The sequence below is a fragment of the Mandrillus leucophaeus genome, unplaced genomic scaffold (genome assembly GCF_000951045.1).
Source record: "Mandrillus leucophaeus isolate KB7577 unplaced genomic scaffold, Mleu.le_1.0 Scaffold228, whole genome shotgun sequence".
Taxonomy (NCBI): domain Eukaryota; kingdom Metazoa; phylum Chordata; class Mammalia; order Primates; family Cercopithecidae; genus Mandrillus; species Mandrillus leucophaeus.
The window spans coordinates 2,174,049-2,196,106 of record NW_012102343.1 but is presented as its reverse complement, the minus strand read 5'-3'; the positions used below and the strand labels follow the sequence as shown (position 1 = coordinate 2,196,106).

Here is a 22,058-nt window from a genome sequence, read left to right as displayed (position 1 = left end):
TCCTCACTAGGTGTGATTGCCTTGCCCTAACTTCCTCTAATCTTTGGGTTGTCAGCCATTTTTCTGAAACTTGCTAGTCTGGTGCTTACTTAATACATGGGTGTTGAAAGAATGAGCCGCAGTTAACTAGCATGTCAGGAAAGCACCATTGCCACTGCACATTTGTCATGTGAGCCCAGAACTGTGGAAAGATGTGGTTGGAAATTTAAGTCTAGACAAGGTTCTCGGAGAAAGTTTGCTACTTTAAGAAGCATGGTTGAGGATCCTTTTAAAATAAGAGCCTCATAAAAGATACATTGGTGTTCAATCTAGACTTCCACACATCGGATTACTGTAAGCTCATTAACCCAAATGAGCAATTTTAAAGCATTCAGTATGATGCTGTCCTTACCAAAGGATGTTTTACATGATACAGTGATTAGGTAAATGTGTATCTCTACATACCTCTCTGTACACTAGCAATGATTTTATGGCCTAAAGATTAATCTGAAGTTAAGTTCACAGAGTAGGACAGCTGAGGAAAACTTCAGCTGCACAGACAACTTGTGAGAAAGTGTTACTATGTAAAGGGGCATGATGGGTTTGGATATTGTCCCCTCTAAAGCTCATGTTGAGGCTGGGTGCGGTGGCTCATGCCTATAATTCCAGCACTTTGGGAGGCCAAGGTGGGTGGATCACTTGAGATCAGGAGTTTGAGACCAGCCTGGCCAGCCTGGTGAAATCCCATCTCTACTAAAAATACAAAACTTAGCTGGGCATGGTGGTGTGCACCTGTAATCCCAGCTACTCAAGAGGCTGAGACAGGAGAATCACTTGAACCCAGGAGGCAGAGATTGCAGTGAGCCAAGATGCGCCACTGCACTCCAGCCTGGGCAACACAGCAAGAATCCATCTCAAAAAAAGAAAAAAGAAAAAGAAATCTCATGTTGAATTGTAATCTCCAGTGTTGGAGGTGGGGCCTGGTGGGAGGTGATTAGGTCATGGGGGCGGATTTCTCATGAATGAGTTAGTGCCATTCCCTTGGTGCTCGCCTTGTGATAAAGAGTTCTCCTAAGATCTGGCTGTTTAAACCTGTGTGGCATCTTCCCCTTCACTCTCTCTTGCTCCTGCTCTTGCCATGTGACACCCTAGCTCCACCATTGCCTTTCACCATGACTGGAAGCTTCCTGAGGCCCTGCCAGAAGCCAAGCAGATGCTGGCACTGTGCTTCCTGTACAGCCTGCAGAACCGTGAGCCAATTAAACCTCTTTTCTTTATATATCACCCAGCCTCAGATATTCCTTTATAGCAATCCAAAACGGACTAACACAAGCTCCATCTCCCAGGACCATGTCCACCTGAGGAATTATGTGGAAGTGACTTCCACACTCATTGCCCATCCCCACATAGTGCTGTGTGCACACCACAAAGCTGGTACTATTTAGGCAAGTCTGCACACTCCAGTCCATAATTCTGTCGCTATAAATACTGCTCTCTACCCCTTGGCCAGCATCATTTAGATGTTTGTTTATACCTGCTAGTGAATAACTGATCTAGCAACATGGAGCATAAACAAGGACTCCAAGATCCCAAGTGGAAGAGACCAGGCTACAGTGAAGGCACTCTGCCGGGCAAGCTACCTTGGGACATGTGGTTGAGGTTTGGCAGGGGGTCTTCGGATTGAGTCTATGGATGCCCCAGAAAGAAGCAAGGAGAGTCCAAGGTGGCTGCTGGGGCTGCGAGACACTGCAAAACTAAGAACCCAGAGCTTGAGCTTAATCATGAGAATGAGCCCCCAGCACCCAGGAATGCCAGGCGGCTCCAAGAATGCCACGGTAACCGATAATGTCCAGGCAAAGACTGCTCATATGACTGTTATTTGTGAAATCTCCAAATCCAAGGCTTCTTTTGAAAAGGTCAACTCGGGATTAAGGAGGTGGCAGGCCTTCAGAGACAAAGACAATCTAAACAACCTCATTGAGTTGGTGGAAAATCACTCATGAAGAGGGTTTATGGATTTAAAGGCTAAGCTAAGATCTCTGAGAACTTCGGGAGTAAGGTCACAGCTGGCCAACTCCAGATTTCCTTAGAGCTCCCACCCCAGTCACAGGGTTTGTCCTGAAAGCTGTGGTTATGCTGGTAGCTTTTCCTGCCTTGACTCCTGGATTCCCTCAGTTCTTTTGGGGAAAGAGGTTAGGGAAATGCAGGAAGCAGCAGCTACTGAAATTAGGATAGCCTACAATCATTGATCCCTAGGGAAGATAATAATAGTGATGAGAGCTGATACACTGTGCTCAAAGCACTCTATAAATATATATACTCTTTGAATCATTTTATTTTTTAATTGTTGATTTTTTCCTTTGGGGGGCAACACTTCACTCCATAGAATAGAAGGAGTGCTCCCTTAATCTCTATTTTAAAGTGGAGGAAACTGGCATTTAAGTAGCTTGCCCAAGGTCACATAACAGTAAGCGATGAGGCTGAACTTCCAGCTCTGGCCATCTGTACTAGTTTGTACTCTCATCCATTAGGTAAAGGTGCTGGTCTTAAATGTTATTCAAACCAGGAGGGAGGAGGGGAATATGTACTGAGTGTCTGCTATGTGCTAGACAGCATGCTAAAGGTTTTTTTTACATGATATTTCATCTATGCCCTCACAACTACGCCGTGAAGTTGGCACCATCATCTCTGGTTTGGGTGTTTTTGGGTTTTTTTTGAGACAAGGTCTCATTCTGTTGCCCAGGCTGGTACAGTGGTACGCTCTCAGCTCACTGAAGTCTCTACTTCCCGGGTTCAAGGAATCCTCTCACCTCAGCCTCCCAAGTAGCTGCGGCCACAGACGTGTGCCACCACGCCTGGCTAATTTTTTTTTGTATTTTTAGTAGAGACGGGGATTCACCATGTTGCCCAGGCTGGTGTCAAACTCCTGGGCTCAAGCAATTCACCCGCCTGGGCCTCCCAAAGTGCTAGGATTACAGGCATGGGCCACCGCACCTGGCCTCTGGTTTGGTTTTTGCAGATGAGAAAGCCCCTGTAATTTGCCCGAGGTCAAAACAGCTTCTCCTGGCAAAACTGAGATCCAAACCCTTGGCTATCTGATTCCAAAGCCCTCAACGGACAAGTGAATGCCACAGAAGAGTGACTGCCCTCAAACACCCAATACTCCCTCCAGTATCATATGCTCCATTCTGTAGTTCAAATGTCCCCAAATGTGTAGCTGTTGGAGGAAGCAAGGGTGAGAGGTGTCTCTAGCTACAGTTTGGTTTCTTTGCCACAGTTACACTTTATGAGTTTCTTGTTCTATATCATGCTTGGTTTTGTTTCTTTTTGTATAGTGTGTTGTCTCCCAAATTAGACTGTTAGTACCTTGAGGACAGGGACATTGACTCACGTTTGCTCATGTGACCCTTCCCCATACCACGTCTGACACAAGAACATAGACGGCACTCAGGAAATACTTTCTGGATGAAGAAATGACTCTTAAAACTCTGCAGCTCAAACCTCACTCAAGTCGTTCCAGGCTGCTCTGCAGTAAACAAGTTGGGTACAGTAGCAGTTTGCTGCATTGTAGGAGTTTAACCACCCAAAGCAAGTAGATGCTAGATGAAACGACCCAAGGAAGCCCCCACACAGGGAAGACCTCCCATTTGGGGTGCCCCAAGATTAGGCATGGAGGGGATTGGAATGCAAACCAATCAACTTCTCACCCTCAGACTTACACTCAGTATTTATTGAGCAACTGCTGCATACTAAGCACCCTACTCAGAAGGGAGGAGAAAGATGCAAGACAAGGAGCTCACTCTCACCCGATTTATAATGCAATATACCTTGATCTTGACCTACTGCTTTGGTGTTGGGTTTCCTCCTCATCTTGGTTGAGGGTGCAAGTTAGCTGAAGAGCAGAGATACCCTAGGCTGTAAACAGAGAAGTTGCTAAGTTTAGGGGAAGAAATGAGTTTTACAAGGAAAGTTTTCTGATTAAAGAAAAAAAAAGGAACAGTGACAAAGGCCTTATTTTATTTTTTTAGCTAGGCCCAGTATTTATGCTTGCTTTCCATCATCATCAACTCAGAAGCTTCCTGGCACACACACTCCCCCTTTTAAGGGCTGGGTGTTCCCCTTGGAGTTGTCCTCATGGTGAACTCCACAAAGGGCCAGCCTAGGTCTCCTTTGGGTGGAGAAGTGAAGAATCCACTGCCTTTTCTTTCAGTGGCAGAACAAATCACTGTTGCTACAATACACTAACGTCCCTCTAGCTGACTGTGCTGACAGCCAGTGGTCACAGAACTTCCCCATGACTCAGCTAGGATGGAGGAAAAGTGAGTGGGTGTCTTTCAAACCACCCGGCCAGCTGAGATCACATCAGATCACATCATGCAAATCTTACTCCAAAGTTTTCACATTTGAAGTAGGCGATGTGCAAAGCGTCATTCAAATGCTTTGGCACTGACTGCCCACCAACTCTGTCCCAGACACCAGCAATCAACAGCCAACAGAAGGATTCTACGGTCTTGTGCATTCCTTCAACACTAACCCTCCTCCTATCCCCCCAACTCAAACGTGCCACTCCCTGACCTTTGACAGATAAAACAGCCCTAAGGAGAATAATTGTCTCCTTTGTCTGCAAGGCAACGTGTTGTCATTCCTAAAAGGGGTGCTCACGTGACGATCAATGTTTCTAATCCTCCCATGTTTCCTTCTAAATCTGAACGGACTTTCTGGTAATAGCTCTCCTATTCTGATTTTTTTCAGGGGTGAGACCCTGCCAATTACTTGCTGGCAGGCCGTGGAAGAGTTGCTGCTTCATGGACTGCCATGGGCAAAACCCAGTTCCTCTGGAGCTTGCGCTTAAAGAAATAGATAGGATGGGACCCATGTAGCTTTTTCAGAAGAAGCCAACTTCATAAGTTAACTAATCCTGCCTCAGGATCCCAGACAGACAGCTGGAAAGAAAAAGAAATCTAAAGCTTACACCAAGAAAACTATTAGTCACTCACATCTATAACGCCCTGAGAGAGAGAAAGAGAGAGGTTGCAGCACCATTAGATGTGGCCCTGTTATTTAGGGAGTTACTCAGGGACCTGCTTACCTAAAAACATCTCCTAATATCCTGCTCTAAAGTCACCTGCCCTCCTACTTGGGCTGACATTTGCACCATTAGCCACTCTGCTGTGACTGGCTTATAGTCTAATCTCTCTTCCCTTCAACCTGAACTCTACAAGAACAGAGGGCTATTGCCAGCAGGGACCTTCCCTTTCTCATTCATTGCTGCATCCGCAGTTGTGAAAATGTTCGTTGTTTGGCACAGAGTAGATGCTCAATAATATTTGTTCAATAAATAAAATAAAGGCTATGGTGCATTGTCTTCAAAAAAAAACAAAAACAAAAAATGACAGGCCAAGGGGAGGAGAGCCTTCTTTACTGGCTTTCATTTGTCACATTGCTTGCTGTCAACTGGAAAGACATAGGGAAGCTGGCTGGAGGGGGTGCAATTCAGGACGAGCAGAATTCAAGGAACTTGTTGTAGAACAGAGACAAAGACGGGATGACCAGGTGATTGTGTGGGTTATTTCCAAGGGACAGAGATCTGGTCCAGGATGGGGGCACACCAATAAAGGACATGGCTTTTGGTGGGGTAGCATGAGAATGCAGGGGTAGCCATACCTAGAGGGAAGACAATGAGGAACCTTCCTCCGTAAGGAGAGAGAGGGGAATTCTAGAGAGAGAAACATGTCGAAGGGAAACTGCAACATCTTCCTAAGGGTTCTAACATCTTTACCAGGGCTCTCCAAGCCCTACGGATCCCCATTTGTTACCATTGATCACTGCCACTTGCTAACTGTGAGGGGCTGTGAGAAAACTTGGTAGGGCCAGGACCACCGTGCCCTTAGGATAAAGCTTCTCACTCCCAGGCCTATCTCCTGAGGGTGGGGACGAATCAGTTCTGTGCTATGCCACCATAGCCATTTTCCTACACTGAAGAGAAGAACCATCCTAGGCACCTATAGACTCAAACGTTGCATCTTGCCACTCTTTGGCAAAAGGCCCTTCTCTAGCAAGCTGTCAGTTTCCTGGAATCAAAAAGAACCAGAATGCTCCACAGGATTCCTGGAGCTGCCAAACAGCTCAGCTCAAGAGGATCAAATCAGCAAGTGCAGCTTCCTTTCTTTGCCGATGAGAGGAATGCTTTGGAACTGGGAAGCTCTGAGAGAGGTTCCTACAGTAAGGATGGTGGAGCTTATCCTGAACCATGAGCTGGTGTAAAGGCAGGAGTGCTGAGCCCTCTACATGGAGGGCATGGCCCCTAATCCAGGCAGGACACGATGTGTGTCTAGAGAAGCTCTTTTTATTCTAGTGTCAAAGGGCAAGTCCAGAGTATTTTTTAATTTTTTAGATGAGGTCTCACACTGCTGCCCAGGCTAGAGTGCAGTGCTGCAATTACCGCTCACTGTAACGTCAAACTCCTGGGCGCAAGTGATTCCTTCTAGCTCCCAAGTAGCTAGAACTACAGGCATGTGCCACCACACCCAACCAACTTTTTAACTGCTTTTGTAGAGATGGAGTCTCACTATGTTGCGAAGGGCTGGCCTTAAACTCCCGGCATCAGGTGATTTTCCCACCTCAACCTCCCTAAATGCCAGGATTGCAGGTGGGAACCACCACATCCAGCCTTTTTTTTTTTTTTTAAGTTCAAGAAAGGGCACTAAAAGTCAACACTGGCAAAATATTTCACCATTTTCAAGGCACCTACACATCTAACATTTGAGGCTATTACCAGAGCCTCAAAACCACCCAGTGAGATCAAGAGCAGGATGCCCAAAGTCCAGACGAGGAAACAGAGTCCTGTCAGGGCCAAACTGTCTTCTCCACTTCATAACTGAGTGGAAGCACTTGAAGTCACAGAGCTAATCGTCAACATCGAGACTTCTGAGGTTCCATTCCCAGCCCTGCTCTCTTCCCATGGAATCTTACCGAGTCTCAAAAAAGCACCAAGCAGCATCATATCCCCAGAAGACATGGTCTGAGGCTCAAGGTGATCCAGAAACACTTCTGGTTTGGAGCCAGCCAATTCATGAATCACTGTTTGCTTAAATAAACTCTTTAAAAAAAATTAATTGCACCTCAGTTTACCTTTTTAAACACTAGAATGTCGTAGAACATGAGTTTGGTAGAGAGGGAAAACATAGATGTGGATTCAGTAAATGTTTACAGAGGAGTTACTTGGTTCCAGGAGCTGTTTCACATAGACGTTGCCTCATTAGCTTTCATGGCAACCCTGCGAGGCAGGCATTCTTGCTGTAGAAAACAAAGCCGATACCCAAAGAGGAGAGGTGTCCTGCTGGAGGCCCCAAATATGGCTGCTGGGTCCAGCTTCCATGGCTTCTATACCAGGAGTGTTCAAACTTCAGTGGGCATCAGAATCCCTGGAAGGAGAATCAAAAATACGTATTCCTGGGTCCCAACCCAGGGGAGCTAATTCCTTGGGTCTGCTCTGGTGCCCAGGAATTTGCTTTTTATTATTATTTTTTTAATTTTATTTTTTCGTGAGACAGAGTCTCACTCTGTCCCTCAGGCTGGAGTGAGGCGGCATGATCTTGGCTCACTGCAACCTCCACCTCCTGGGCTCAGGTGATCCTGCCACCTCAGTCTCCTGGGTAGCTAGTACTACAGGCATGCACCACCATGCCTGGCTAATTTTTTGTATTTTTTATAAAGATGGGTTTTTTTCCATGTTGCCCAGGCTGGTTTCCAACTCCTGGACTCAAGCAATCCTCCTGCCTTAGCCTCCCAAAGGGCTGGGATTATAGGCGTGAGTCCCGGAATTTGCATTTTGGATGAATACCCAGGTGGTTCTGGTGCTAGAGACTCCATGGGTCACACTTTAGAAGCAATTGATCTCCACCACGCTGAGGAAGGAAATCAAGAGAATTCTCAGCTGCTGGCTTCCCCTACGTGTCCTAGGCAGAAATGGTGGGAGAGAGGTGTGTTCCTGTCTAGCTTCTCAGCAGAGAAGGAATGAATCCCTGGGTGTGCTCAAATGGGTGTCTCCACAAACCTATCCAGCACCCAACAGGAAGCCCGGGATAAAAGTCTAAGGAGGCCTGGATTGCTCAAAAGGCAGCTACTACCCCAAACAAACAGCCCTGAGAATGAACCGTGCTTTAACATGGATGCCTCATCAGGGTGGTGGATCACGTCTGTAATCCCAGCACTTTGGGAGACAGAGGAGGGCAGATCACTTGAGCCCAGAAGTTCAAGACCAGCCTGGGCAACGTGGCAAAACTCCATCTCTACAAAAAAATACAAAAATTGGCCCGGCGTGGTGGCATGAGCCTGTAGTCCCAGCCACTGGGAAGGCTGAGGTGAGGTGGGAGGATCACCTGAGCCTGGGGAGGCTGAGGCTACAGTGAGCCGTGATCATGCCACTGCACTCCAGCCCAGGCGACAGAGTGAGACACTGTTTCAAAAAACAAAACAAAAAAACCCATGGATGCCTCATGCCTGCTCACCAACTGTGTTTTCCAGTAGATGGACACAGCAAATAGACTTGCATACAGCTACCTCTAGAGCCACCAAAGGAGACCCATCCATGTCAACCCAGTCATTGTGTTCAGAAATCAGGAATTTCCAGGGGAGAGAAGAAGAAGAAAAGGAGAAAAACAGCCCTCAAGCTTGCTCCAGCTTCTGTGTCCCTCTCTTTGGGAGCCAGCAAGGCTATGCAATCAAAAGCAGCCTCCTGGAACTGAAAAGGACTTGTGTTCAACTCCTCTCTGGAGAAGCAATCAGAGGGGAGCCAAAGCAAACACTGCTCCCTCCTGAGGCTCCGGACACAAGGCTGAACCCAAAGAAGCTGGGAAGGAAGTAAGATCTATCCTCACCTCCTATCTCACGCTTCTACAAACACAGATGGTGCTGCTGTTATCTGCCCTCATGCTGGGTCAAGGCTGCGTCTTGAATTGTGTTGGGATGAGAGGCTGAGCTCAAGTTTTTGCACAGCATGAAAAAGGAAAGATGCCTGTAATCAAGTCAGAAAGTAGAAGTGTCTGGCTGGGCCACCAGAGCTTACAGAGTGCCCTCCCATCTATGAATGATTCACTAAAGAAAAAGGCCCTTAGCTCTGTAGAATCCAGGGAGGGGAGATATTCCATTGGGTTAACTTGGGAATGGTGCTAGGTAGAAGTCAGAAGGTCAAGAAAGAAAGAAGAGGAAACACCAGATATCACCTTAACCCTATGGTGGTGGTGGTTGTTGTTTTAATCATCCTTGATAGCACTCCAACCTACATCCTGCAATCCACACAGGGCTGTTTGATGTTGAGGCTTGGGGGTAGTTCAAGTGAAGGGAAGGACATCCTGTTAACAGCATTGTTGGGAAAAGATCAAGAACCAGGAGATGAAAAATAGCTGTGAACACCTGATAAGCCTGGGCACCCCCCGCCCGCCTCATCCCCGCCCGCTTCCTTCAGTCTTAGGTTTGTGAGACTAAAGTCTCGTGCACAGGCATAGGGGTTGACCCAGTGAGTATCTCCGTCACCCCAGAGTCTCCACAGTCTTCATCACCGCACTCAGGGAATATTACACCAATTTCCTGCACCCATATTGCTTTTAGTTTAAGTAGCTCTCAAAAGGGACAAGTCCCCATCAGGACACTACTGGGATACTTCCTGGAATGGCCCAGCCTCCCCTGTGTACCAACTCCTGGTCACTTCACTCATTAAGAATCAGCTCAACCTTCACCTTAAGGAAGCTGCCCTGCTTGTCCACAGTGCACCCACACTGGGGCAATGTCCAGTAATATTAGGAGAGGCTTCAGTATTGGCCTCTCTTTCTAGATCCAGAGCCAACAGAAGACAGAGGTGATTACCTTTACTGATGATGGTACTGAGAACATCTGTTCTTTATTTAGTATTTTTTTTTTTAAGTAGAGACAGGGATCTTACTATGTTGCCCAGGCTGGTCTTGAACTCCTAGACTTAAGCAATCCTCCCTCTTGGCCTTCCACAGTGCTGAGATTACAGGCATGTGCCATCACAGCTGATCTCACTTAGCACTTCTTAGCTGAGAAACTATTACCTAAATGCTATCCACATATTGTCTCATTTAATCCTTTCCTGTAGCTTCTGCAGTAGCAAGTATGAATACTATTTTACCAAAGAAGCCCAAACCTATGAAAGTTATGAGACTTGTCAAAGGGTACAGAGCAGATCTAGCCACAGTATTCTTAATACCCTCGGCCTGGCACAGTCCAAGGCACACAGTAAGGATTCAGTAGCTTTTTCCACATAAGGAATAAGAACAAGTCACATCAAGAAGACAACCCAGGCATGAGAATCTTCTCCAACCACCTGAACTCTCAGTTAACTGATTGGTCATCTTAATTTCTTTCAGGAAGTGAAAACCTGTTCATTTGCCCATCCATCTGCAAGCAGCTGTTATGCCCAGGGCCTTGCTCTGAGACACAGGACAGATGTGTCATGAAACAGGAAATTTTCCTTGACCCCTTTGTGGGCTTCATGACGGGGTGCCTCACTTAGCCCTCAGCTCTCAACCCCTAGAGGGAGCGGGAGCACCCAGGCAAGCGGGTACAGGAGCTGGAGTGGTCGCTTTTGGGCACCAGCAGGAGAAAAACTCCATGCGGGTCCTGCGGCAGCATCTAGGGGGAGTACCTGTGACCCCCAAAGCTCTAGAGCGTGTTTGTTACACTGCGCTCCTTTAGCTTAAGTGCTGAACAGCTCAGTGGACCCTCTGCCTTTTCATGAGGGCAGAGAGCCAGTGTGACAGCTTTGTGTATCCTGAGCTCTTGCCTGGCATCCAGGAAAAAATCAGATGGCACACATGAATTAAAGGATAGTAAATGCAGAGGATTTTATTGCCGATAGAAGTGGCTCTCAGTGGGAAGGGGAGCTGGAAAGCAGATGGAGTGGGAAGGTGTTCTTCCCCTGAGGTCTGGCTGTCCCCGGCTGGACTCTTCTCTGAAGTCCTGCTGTCCAGCCATCCCTCTAAAGTAAAGCTGCTTCTCTCTGATGTCTGACTGCTTCTTCTCTCCTTCTCTGCTGTCAGTGGAGCCTGAGGGTTTTAAGGGTACAGGATGGGGGTTGGCCAGGGGTGGTTTTGGAAAAGGCAACATTCCAGCAGGAAAACCAGGATGTAAAGTCTCACTTTGGGCTGCGATTTCAGGCTTGAGGGTGGGGCCCTCGCCAGGGACCCCACCCTTTTCTGCCTGGAATTTCTCTGCCTCCTGTTCCTATCATCAGCCCATACCTGGCCCTCTGGGAAGTTTCCCACTTAGTAGGAAGAAGATGTGGAAATGGAGGGGAGGTGGACAAGAGGAAGGATAAGGAAGAAGGAGAAATAGACAAACCACCAGAAAACAAAGGCCAGTGGTGGAACAGACCCAGCAAGTACACAGGCTTGGGAATGCATTCTTCAGAGCATAAAGGCTGGTGTGGATAATGGCAGCAGGGGAGCAGGGATTCCAGCTAGAAGGGAACACCTCAAAAGCAGAGTATCTTTTGTTCACTTGGTGGTGGTTAAATATACACAATTGTTGATTTTTAAGCAATTTTTAACTGTATAGTTCAGCAGCGCTAAGTACGTTCATATTATTGTGCAACCATCACCTCCATCCATTTCCAGAACTTTTTTCATCTTCCCAATCTGAAACTCTGTACCCGTTAAACAGTAACTCCCCATTCTCTCCTTCCCTCAGCTTCTGACAATCACTATTCTACTTTCTGTTTCTATTAATTTGACTACTCCAGGTAACTGTGGTGTAATAAAAATATTATTTGGTCTTTGTCCTCTGTTCTTGGTATAGAGCTACAAAAATTCTTGGAATTTCCTGAGTGATAGGAATATCTCATCATTTCCTAAGGGGCCCCTTTCCAAGACACCAATGTTTATGCTAATGAGGTGACGTAGTTAGCGCTCCTAGATAGCCTCAGGAGGGGGCTGCTCACCAGAAAGACCAGAGATTAGAACTTGGAAATGTACAGCTCCATCCCTTTACCCACTCCAGGGAGTTTATGCTAATGAGGCAACATAGGTAGGCTCCTAGGTAGCCTCAGGAGGGGGCTGGTCACCAGAAAGATCATGGATTAGAACTTGGAAATGTACAATCCCATCCCCCTGCCCACTCCAGGGAAGGGAGGGGAGGGGAGGGGAGGGGAGGGGGCTAGAGACTGTGCTGGATAAAATCTCTGGAACAGTAGAGTTTCAGAGAGCTTCTGGTTGGTGAGCACATTCAGGTGCTGAGAGGGTGGAAGGATAGGGCTTAGAAGCTCCACAACCCCCATCCCCATTTCCTGCCCTGTGCGTCTCTTCCATTTGGCTGTTCCTGAGTTGTATCCTTTATGACAAACGAGGAAATGTGAGTAAAGTGTATAATAAACTAGGAAATGCGAGTAAAGTGTTTTCCTGAGTTCTGTGAGCTGTTATAGCAAATCAAACCTGAAGAGGAGTCATGGGAACCCCCAATTCACAGCTGGTTGGCCAGAAGTTTTTATACATTTCACTGCATATAACAACATATATGTATATATTTCATTGTACCTAGATATACATACAAACACACATACATCACGTTTTATTTATTCATCTGGAAGCACAGACACTTGGGTTGGTTCCATGTTTTACCTATTGTGAATAATGCTGCTATAAACATGAGTATACAAATATCTGTTCAAGTTCCTGCTTTCAATTTTTTTACCTAGAAGTGGAATTGCTGGATCACACGGTAACTTTATTTTTAATTTTTTTGAGGTGCTTCCATGTTGTTTTCATAGCAGCTGCACCATTTTACATTCCCACCAGCAGTGCAAAAGAGTTCCAATGTCTTCACATCCTTACCAACACTTTTGTTTTTAAATAAAAGCCATCCTAAATAGGTGTGAAGTGGTATCTGACAGTGGTTTTGATTTGTATTTCCCTAATGTCGAGCATCTTTTTAGGTGCTATGACCATTTGTACATTTGTTAGCTCATTTTTAAATTGGATTGTTTGTTTTTTTTTGCGATTGAGTTGTAAGAGTTCTTTATACATTCTAGAAATTAATTCCTTATCAGATATATGATTTGCAAATATTTTCTCCCAAATATGGGTGACTTTTTTAGTCTGTTAATAGCATCTTTTGATGCATCAACATTTGACATTGATGTAGTTTAATGTTTTCCTTTCTTTTAGTACCTCTGCTTTTGGTATCAGATCCAAGTAATCTTTGCCAGAACTAACATTGTAAAGCATTTCCCCTGTTTCCATCTAAGAGTCCTATGGTTTTAGCTTTTATGTTTAAGTCTTTGATCCACTTTTGAGTTAATTTTTGTATATAGTATAATGATATTACTGGAAAGGGGTTCCAATACAGATCTCAATAGAGGTTTCTTGGATCTTACACAAGAAAGAATTTGGGGGAAGTCCATAAAGTGAAAGCAAGTTTATTAAGAAAGTAAAGGAATAAAGAATGGCTACTCCATAGGCAGAGCAGTGGCATGGACTGCTCAGCTGCTTATATTTATTGTTACTTCTTGATTATATGCTAAACAAGATGTGGATTATTCATGAATTTTCTGGGAAAGGGGCGGGCAAGTCCAGGAACTAAGGGTTTCTTTCATTTTTAGGCCACATAGGGTAACTTCCTGATTTGCTACGGCATTTGTAAACTGTCATGGTGCTGGTGGGAGTGTCTTTTAACAGGCTAATGCATTATAATTAGCGTATAATGAGCAGTGAGGATGACCAGAGGTCAGTTTCATCACCGTTTTCGCTTTCGTGGTTTTGGCTGGCCTCCTTACTGCATCCTTTTATCAGCAAGGTCTTTGTGACCCGTACCTTGTGCCAACCTCCTATCTCATCCTGTAACTTAGAATGCCTAACCTCCTGGGAATGCAGCCCAGCAGGTGTCAGCCTCATTTTACCCAGCCCCTATTCAAGATGGAGTCGCTCTTGTTCAAATGTCTCTGACAACGCAAGGGTCTAATTTCATATGGTTATCCAGTTTTCCCAGCACCCCTTATTGAAAAGGCTGTCTTCTCCTCATTGAATGGTCTTGACACCCTTGTTGAAAATCATTTGACCATATACCCAAGGGTTGATATCTGGACTCTATTTCATTGGTCTATATACCTGTCTTTATGCCAAATACAACATTGTCTTCATTACTGTAGCTTTGTAGTAAGTTCTGAAATCAGAAAGTGTGAGATCTCCGATGCTGTTCTTCTTTTTTGAGTTTGTTGTGGCTATTCAGGGTTCCCTGAAATTCCATATGAATTTTAGGGTAAGGATTTTTCTATTTCTATGAAAACCATTACTGGGATTTTGACAGGGATTACATTAAATCTATATATCGCTTTAGGTTAGCTTTGACATCTTAACATGAAGTCTTCCAATCCATAAACACAGGCAGTCTTTCCATTTATTTATATCTTATTTAATTTCTTTCAGCAACATTTTGTAGTTTCCAATACACTTGACTTTTATATCCTTGGTTTATTCCTAAGTATTTTATTTTTTAATGCTATTGTAAATTGAATTGTTTCTTAATTTTTTGGGAGGGGTGTTGTACATTGTCAGTGTATAAAAATGAAGTTGAGTTAAAGCAGGTTAAAATGTTGCAAATTCCATGTATTCATTTTGCAGAGGAGAACTGGGGACTGGATGCACAGCATGGGGGAGGAAATGGGGCAAAGGTGAGTTTAAAAGTCATGAAATTTCCTATGGCTTTGAATGTGTCTTTTTCTTGGTTGGGTGGGCTTGGTTGCTGTAGATCTTTGACTTCCATAGCTTCTCAAAAGAAGTTATTTTAGCCACTTCCTAGTTAACATTTCTGTGGGAAAATGAGGGCCTGGAGCTTTCTAGTCCACCATCTTGCTGACATTCCTCTCCACTGCCTAAGTCTTAGACCCAAAGAGTATATCCCAAGGAGACAGTATGGAGCCAGAGTGGTCAGAGCAGAGCCAAGGCTGGGAGGTAACAAGAGACAGGTTAAATAGGAAAAGGCAGGGAGCGGAGGTCTGGAAACTGGAAACCGAAGACTTAGACTTAAGTCCGTGAAATTAACAAGCAACTGTAACAATGCCTGGCAAGGCAACAAAGCCAAGGCATGCCCCGAGTGATAACTCATGCCTATAATCCCAGCCCTGTGGGAGGCAGAGGCAGAGGCAGAGGCAGGAGGATTGCTAGAGGCCAGGAGTTCAAGACTAGCCTGTGCAAAATAGTGAGACCCAGATTCTACAAAAAATAAAATAACTAGCCAGGCATGGTGGCACACACCTGTAGTTCCAGCTACTCTGTATGCTGAGGCAAGGATCACTTAAGCCCAGGAGTTCGAAGCTGCAGTGAGCTGAGATTGTGCCACTGCATTCCAGCCTGAGCAACAGAGCAAGACTCTGTCTCTAAAGAAAAATCACTTTTCTAAAGAAAAATCATTTTCAAGATTAGGTTATAGAGAAAAAAATAAATAAAAAGCCAAGGCAGAAGCCAGGCCAGGCCAATCTGAGCTTCTTCCAGTGCACTGGATTGAATGTCAAAGAACCCAAAGGATGTGGAGCACATGCATGGTTTCAGCTCATATCCCATTAGGGCTCCTCAACTCCCCAACCCTAAGGTCTTCAGGAACTTTTTCAGTACCTTAGGTGAGTCAAAATCATGAGCCCCAGCCCAGCCTCTGCCCTCAATTTGAAGGGTGAGTGGCCCAAGCTCCCACTACTTCCCACTGAACCCAACATACAGCAAACATATCATAAATCAATCCTGACCAGCTGGGTGCAGTGGCTTACACCTGTAATCCCAGCACTGTGGGAAGCCAAGGTGGGAGAATCACTTGAGGCCAGGAGTTCGAGACCAGCCTAGGCAACAAAGCAAGACCTCATCTCTACAAAAAAAGAAAAAGAAAAAAAAATCAGCCCTGAGAAGAATATGGCTCCAAGCAGGCAGTCTCTTCCCATGCATGCTGCTCTTTCCTCCTGGTGGTTTCAAAAAGTGTCTGATCATGAGCCTCATTTGGGAGGCCAGTTGAAGATATATAATGCTGGCTGGGTGTGGTGGCTCACGCGTGCAATCCCAGCACTTTGGGATGCTGAGACGGGCAGATCACCTGAGGTCATGAGTTCGAGACCAGCCTGGCCAACACAGTGAAACCCTATCTCTACTAAAACTACAAAAATTAGCCAGATGTGGTGGTGGGCACCTGTAATCCCAGTGACTCAGGAAGTTGAGGCATGAGAATCACTTGAACTTGGGAAGTGGAGGTTGCAGTGAGCCGAGATTGCCTCACTGCACTCCAGCCTTGGCGGCAGAGTGAGACTCTATCTCAAAAAAAAAAAAAAAAAAAAAAGGAATACCGATGCTGGGCCCCTCTCCTAGATAGTTTGGTTAAGAAAGTCTGTGTGGGGCCCCAGACCTCTGTATTTTCATTTAGCCCCATGGATGAGGCAAATCACCAACCACTTTTGGAAGTTCTGGGCTAATCCCCCAAGCTGAGACACTAGCCTCTGACATTGTTTCCACCTGCCCACATGTTTGGTGAGAGTTTTTCGAGGAAGGAGAAAGCAGAACTGAAATTCAGTTCCATGCAACCTTTCCCAGAAGTCTCAAACTGGCTACTTCTTCTTTTCTTTTTTTTTTTTTTTGAGATGGGTCTTGCACTGTAGTTCAGATTGGAGTGCAGTGGCATAATCGCAGCCCACTGCAGCCTCAATCTCCTGAGCTCAAGCAATCCTCCCACCTCAGCCTCCTGAGTAGCTAGGACTGCAGGTGAGCTCCACCAAGCCCAGCTAATTTCATATTTTTTGTGGAGACGGGGTCTCACTATGTTGCCCAGGTTGATCTCAAACTCCTGGGCTCAAGCAGTCCTCCTGCCTCAGCCTCCCAAAGTGCTGGGATTACAGACATATGCCACCATGCCTGACCTTCAAACTGGCAATTTAATCTGATGCAGTTTTAAGACATAAAATACATTTTTAAAAAATGAAATGCATTAGTTACCAGTACTTAAAAAACAGATTTCATAAGCCAGCGACAGAAGGACAAGTATGATTCCACTTTTACGAGGATCCTAGAATAGGCAAATGTATAGGAGCAGAAAGTAGAATAGAGGTAACCAGGGAATGTGGGGGGTGGGGGAGGCAAAGGAGGAGTTATTGCTTAATGAGTACAGAGGTTTTATTGACGATGACGAAAAAGTTTTGGGTATAAATAGTGGTAATGGTTACACAACATTGCAAATGCATTTAATGTCACTGAACTGTACACTTATGAATGGTTAAAATGGTAAATATTATTTATAGTTTATCATGATTACAAAATACAGGTTTCACATAAAAATCTGGATTTCTGATTTCTCTTCAAAGAAAAAAAAAATGAAGATCTGACACCACCGAGTCATGCTTTGTATATATCAATGACTGGTGGGAGCTGAAGCAACTGCTGCCTTTAGGTAGGATCCACTGGGACCCCACCACACTCCAATGTCACTTTTACTAGCCCTGCTTCAGCATTTATATGGCCTGGATGGCCCCCATAACCATTTCAGAGGGTGGTCCCAGACCTACTCCGTCTACCTTCAGTTACTGCTAGCCTTGTTCTCTGCTCCCAGCCCTTGTCTACTCTCCTCCAATGCACAATAGGAGGCTAGAAAGTAGACAGTCATGCTTTTCCTCCCTGGCTGTCTGAGGATAGACCACCATCATGAACGGTACATAACTATTGGCACTAGAAAGTTCATGACCAGCTGACAACTTCAGAGGAAACAAATGGTCATTGATATCTTTCATCCCCGGAAGGCAACAGTTGCCTAAGACAGAAATTCGGGAAAAACTAGCCAAAATGTACAAGACCACACCGGATGTCATGTTTGTATTTGGATTCAAAACTCATTTTGATGGTGGCAAGACAACTGGCTTTGGCATGATTTATGATTCCCCAGATTATGCAAAGAAAAATGAACCCAAACATAGACTTGCAAGACATGGCCTGTATGAGAAGAAAAAGACCTCAAGAAAGCAGCGAGAGGAATGCAAGAACAGAATGAGGAAAGTCAGGGGGACTGCAAAGGCCAATGTTGGTGCTGGCAAAAAGCTGAAGGAGTAAAGGTGCTGCAATGGTGTTATCTGTGGCCATTGTGGATTTTTCATGAGAAGATTAATAAACTAAAAACTTTCATGTGAAAAAAACAAAAACAAACAAAAAGTAGACAGTCATGTGAGCAAGCACTCTGGTGCTGTCAATAGCTATAACAATCAATAGAAATGAACAAAAGGGTTTCCCTTCACCTCTGCAAACTTCCCTCAGACCTTGAAAGACCTCTGACATTATGAGATCCAAAATGACAACACTGGACTGCAACATACCCAAGTGGCCATGACTTTGGAACAAGACTAGGCTGACCACAGACTTTATGACTGTGACTCCCAAGTCAGCTTCAGAAATTCTCAGCCTCTCTGGGTGATACCATATGATCAGCCAGTCCAGCAAACACAACCTCCTCAAGGCTGGAGTCACTTTCTAGAGCTCTTCTTTATCTGCTAGGATCTGATTTCCACTGCTGAAATACTATCATTGTTCTAGACCTGGACTATCCAGCTGGTTATGTTTATCCAACTAGTTAACTTAGGGGCCATTGCTTACTGGGAAACGTGGCCATCTATAAGTATAAAATATACATCAGTTTCCAAAGACTTAGTAATGAATGTAAAATAGCACATTACTAACTTTATTATATTGACAACTTGTTGAAATGATATTTTGGGTACATTGGGCTAAATAAAGTATAATCCTACATATAACTACAGTTTGAATGTGTCCCCCAGAATCCATGTGTTAAAGACTTAATCCCCAGTGTAACAGTGTTGAAAGCTAGGGTCTTTAAGAGGTGATAATGTGGCTGGGTATGGTGGCTCATGCTTGTAAACCCAGCACTTTGGGAGGCGCAGGTGGGAGGATCGCTTGAGCCCAGAAGTTCAAGACCAGCCTGGACAACATAGCAAGACCCCATCTCTATCAAAAGTAAAAAATTAGCCAGGTGTGGTGGTGTTTGCCTATAGTTCCAGCTACTCTGGAGCCTAAGCAAGGGGATCACTTGAGCCCAGGAGGTTGGGGCTGAGGTGAGCTGTGATCATGCTACTGTACTCCAAGCTGGTGACAGAGTGAGACCTTGTCTCTTAAAAAAAAAAAGAAAGAAAGAAAAAGAAAGGTGATAATGTGATTATTGCAGGAGTGAACTCATTATCATGAGACTGGGTTTGTTACAAAAGTCAGTTTGTCCTCTCTCATTCTCTCTGACACCCATGTGATGGCTCCTGCTGTATTATGATGCAGCAAGAGGGCCCTCACCAGATGCGGCCCCTCAATCGTGGGGTTCCCAGCCTCCAGAACCATAAGCCAAATTAATTTCTGTTCAACGCGTATTACCCAGTCTGTGATATTCTATGATAATAGCATAAAACTGACTAAGACAGAAAATTGATACCATGAAGTCGTCTGATGCCATAACACATACCTGAAAATGTGGAAGTGGTTTTTGAACCGGAAAGGGGTAGAAGGTGGAAGAATTTGGAGGATCAGGAGAGAAAAGTCTGCCATGAATGGAGTATTAAGGGCAATTCTGGCAAGGGCTCAGATGAAGAAAGAACTTTAAGAAGAGCCTAAAGCTTCTCAGGGATTACAGAAGTGGTCCTAATCAGAATATTGGTAGAAATATAGACAGTTACAGACAGCAAAGACCATTCTGATGAGGTGTCAGATGGAAATGAGGAACAAGGTATTGGAAACTGGAGTAAAAGCCATTCTTGTTATCTACCGCAAAGAACTTGGCAGGATTGCGTCAGTGTCTTAGGAATTTGTGGAAGACAGAACTTAAGAGTGTTGAAGTAGGATATCTGGTAAAAGAAATTTCTAAGCAAAATATTGAAGGAGCTGTATTGCAACTTTAAAGCACATGTAGTAAAACGTGACAGGAGAGAAATGACTAAAAGATAGAATTTGTAACGAAAAAGAAAGCAGAGCAGAAAGATTTGGGAAATCTGAAGGCTAGCCATGTAGACTGAAAAGGTGTCCGTAGGAGAAAAACACCAAGCAATCATTTGCTAAAAAAATTAGTACAGACAGAAGGCAACCAGGCCTATACATCAAGACAATGGGAGAAAAACCCTGAAGACATTTCAGAGACTGTCTAAGCAGGCTAGGGCCTTGAGGACAAGTGCTATGGTTTGGACATGATCTGAGTTTGTCCCCACTTAAACTTATGTTGAAATTTGATCCCCAGGGGGGTCGTGTTGGGAGGTGAGGCTTAGTGGGAGGTATTTGGATCATTGGGGGGAGGATCCCCCACGAGCTGATCTCATGGAAGCAGGTTCTCACTCTCGCAAAACGAGATTAGTTCCTGCAGAAATAGATGAGTTCCCATGATAGTGGATTGTTTTAAAGCCAAGAGATCCTTTGGGTTTTGCCTCTTTGCATGTGTCCACTTGCCCTTTGACCTTCTCAGTCATGTTATAATGTAGCATGAAAGCTACAACCCCCTGCAGGCTGCAGGCATGCCCTTGAATGTCCCAGCCTACAGAACAGTGAGGTAAATAAACCTTTTCTTTATAAATGACCCAGTCTCCCAGTCTCAGGTATTCTGTTATAACAACACAAAATGATCTAAGACAGACAATTTGTACCAAGGAGTGGAGTAATCCGTAAAGATACATAAAAATGTAGAAGCAGCTTTGGAACTGGGTAATGGGCAGAAGTGGGAAGAGTTTGAAGAAATAGGCTAGAAAACACCTAAATTGCTGTGAACAGGGCATTAAGAGTAATTTTGATGAGGGCTCAGAAAAAGACAAAAAGATGAGGGAACGTTTGGAACTTCTCAGAGATTGGTTAGATGGTTGTGACCAAAATGCTGATAGAAACATGCACTGTAAAGGCCATTCTGATGAAGGAAAGTAGTGTGTATTTGGAAAGTAGAACAAAGGTCACCCATGTTACGCCATAGCAAAGAACTTGGCTGCATCACGTCCATGCCTTAGGGCTTTATGGAAGACCAAACTTACAAGTGATAACCCAGGGCATCTGGCAGAAGAAATTTCTTTTCTTTTTTTTTTTTTTTTCCTTTTTAAAGATGGAGTTTCACCATGTTGGCCAGGCTAGTCTTGAACTCTTGACCTCAGGTGATCTGCCCATCTTGGCCTCCCAAAGTGCTGGGATTACAGGCATGAGCCACTGTGCCTGGCCTAGGCAGAAGAAATTTCTAAGCAGCAAAATGCTCAAGACACAATGTGGTTACTTTGACAGCTTACACACAGCAAAGGAGCGACCTAAAGGTGAAATGTGTAAGAAGCAGAGCATTAAAATTTAGAAAATTTGCAGCCTGGCCATGTGGTAGAGAATGAAAGAACATTTTCAGAAGAGGAATCTAAGGGTTCAGCCAAGAGACCTTTTGCTAAAGAAATTAATTCTGATAGAAGGGAACCAGGCACTAACAGAACAATGGAAAAAAGGCCCTGAAAGTATTTCAAAGGTCTAAGGCCATTCCTCCTATCACAGACCCGGAGGCCTAGGAGGACAGAATGGTGGGATACCACTGCCCTGAGCCACCTCAAGATGCTTCTCCTAGCTGCTCTGGCCAGGGCAGCCATGGCCCAATAGCCCCAGGTACAGCTTGGACCACTGCTCTGCAGAGTGCCAGCTGTGGGTCTTGGTGGCATCCATGTCCACATGGTACTATTGTGCATGCATGTGGAATTCAAGAGCGGTGAGCATGGCAGCTTCCACCTGATTTCAGATGATATATCAAAAGCCTGGGAGCAGGCCCAGTACAGTGACTCATGTGGAGGCTGAGGTGGGTGGATCACTTGAGTTCAGGAGTTCAAGAGCAGCCTGGGCAAAATGGCAAGACCTCATCTCAACAAAACAAAACAAAACAAACAAACAAACAAACAAAATTAACCAGGTGCAGTGGTGCATGCCTATAGTCCTAGTTATTTGGGAGGCTGAGGCTGGAAGATCGATTGAGCCTCAGAGGTCAAAGCTGCAGTGAGCTGTGATCACACCACTGCACTCCAGCCTGGGTGACAGAGTGAAACCCTTTGTCAAAAAAAA

The 22,058-nt window shown here is 45.0% G+C and overlaps 1 protein-coding gene and 1 pseudogene across 2 annotated transcripts in view; one reads left to right on the top strand and one right to left on the bottom strand.

Annotated features, from left to right (window-relative positions):
• FLVCR2 (feline leukemia virus subgroup C cellular receptor family, member 2) overlaps positions 1–22,058 on the bottom strand; it is a 70,758-nt gene that overhangs the window by 35,413 nt on the left and 13,287 nt on the right. The gene's annotated exons all lie outside the window — the stretch shown is intronic.
• LOC105540818 lies at positions 17,621–18,155 on the top strand (annotated as a pseudogene). Its single transcript, XR_001006261.1, has one exon. The product of XR_001006261.1 is annotated as a 40S ribosomal protein S24 pseudogene (transcript).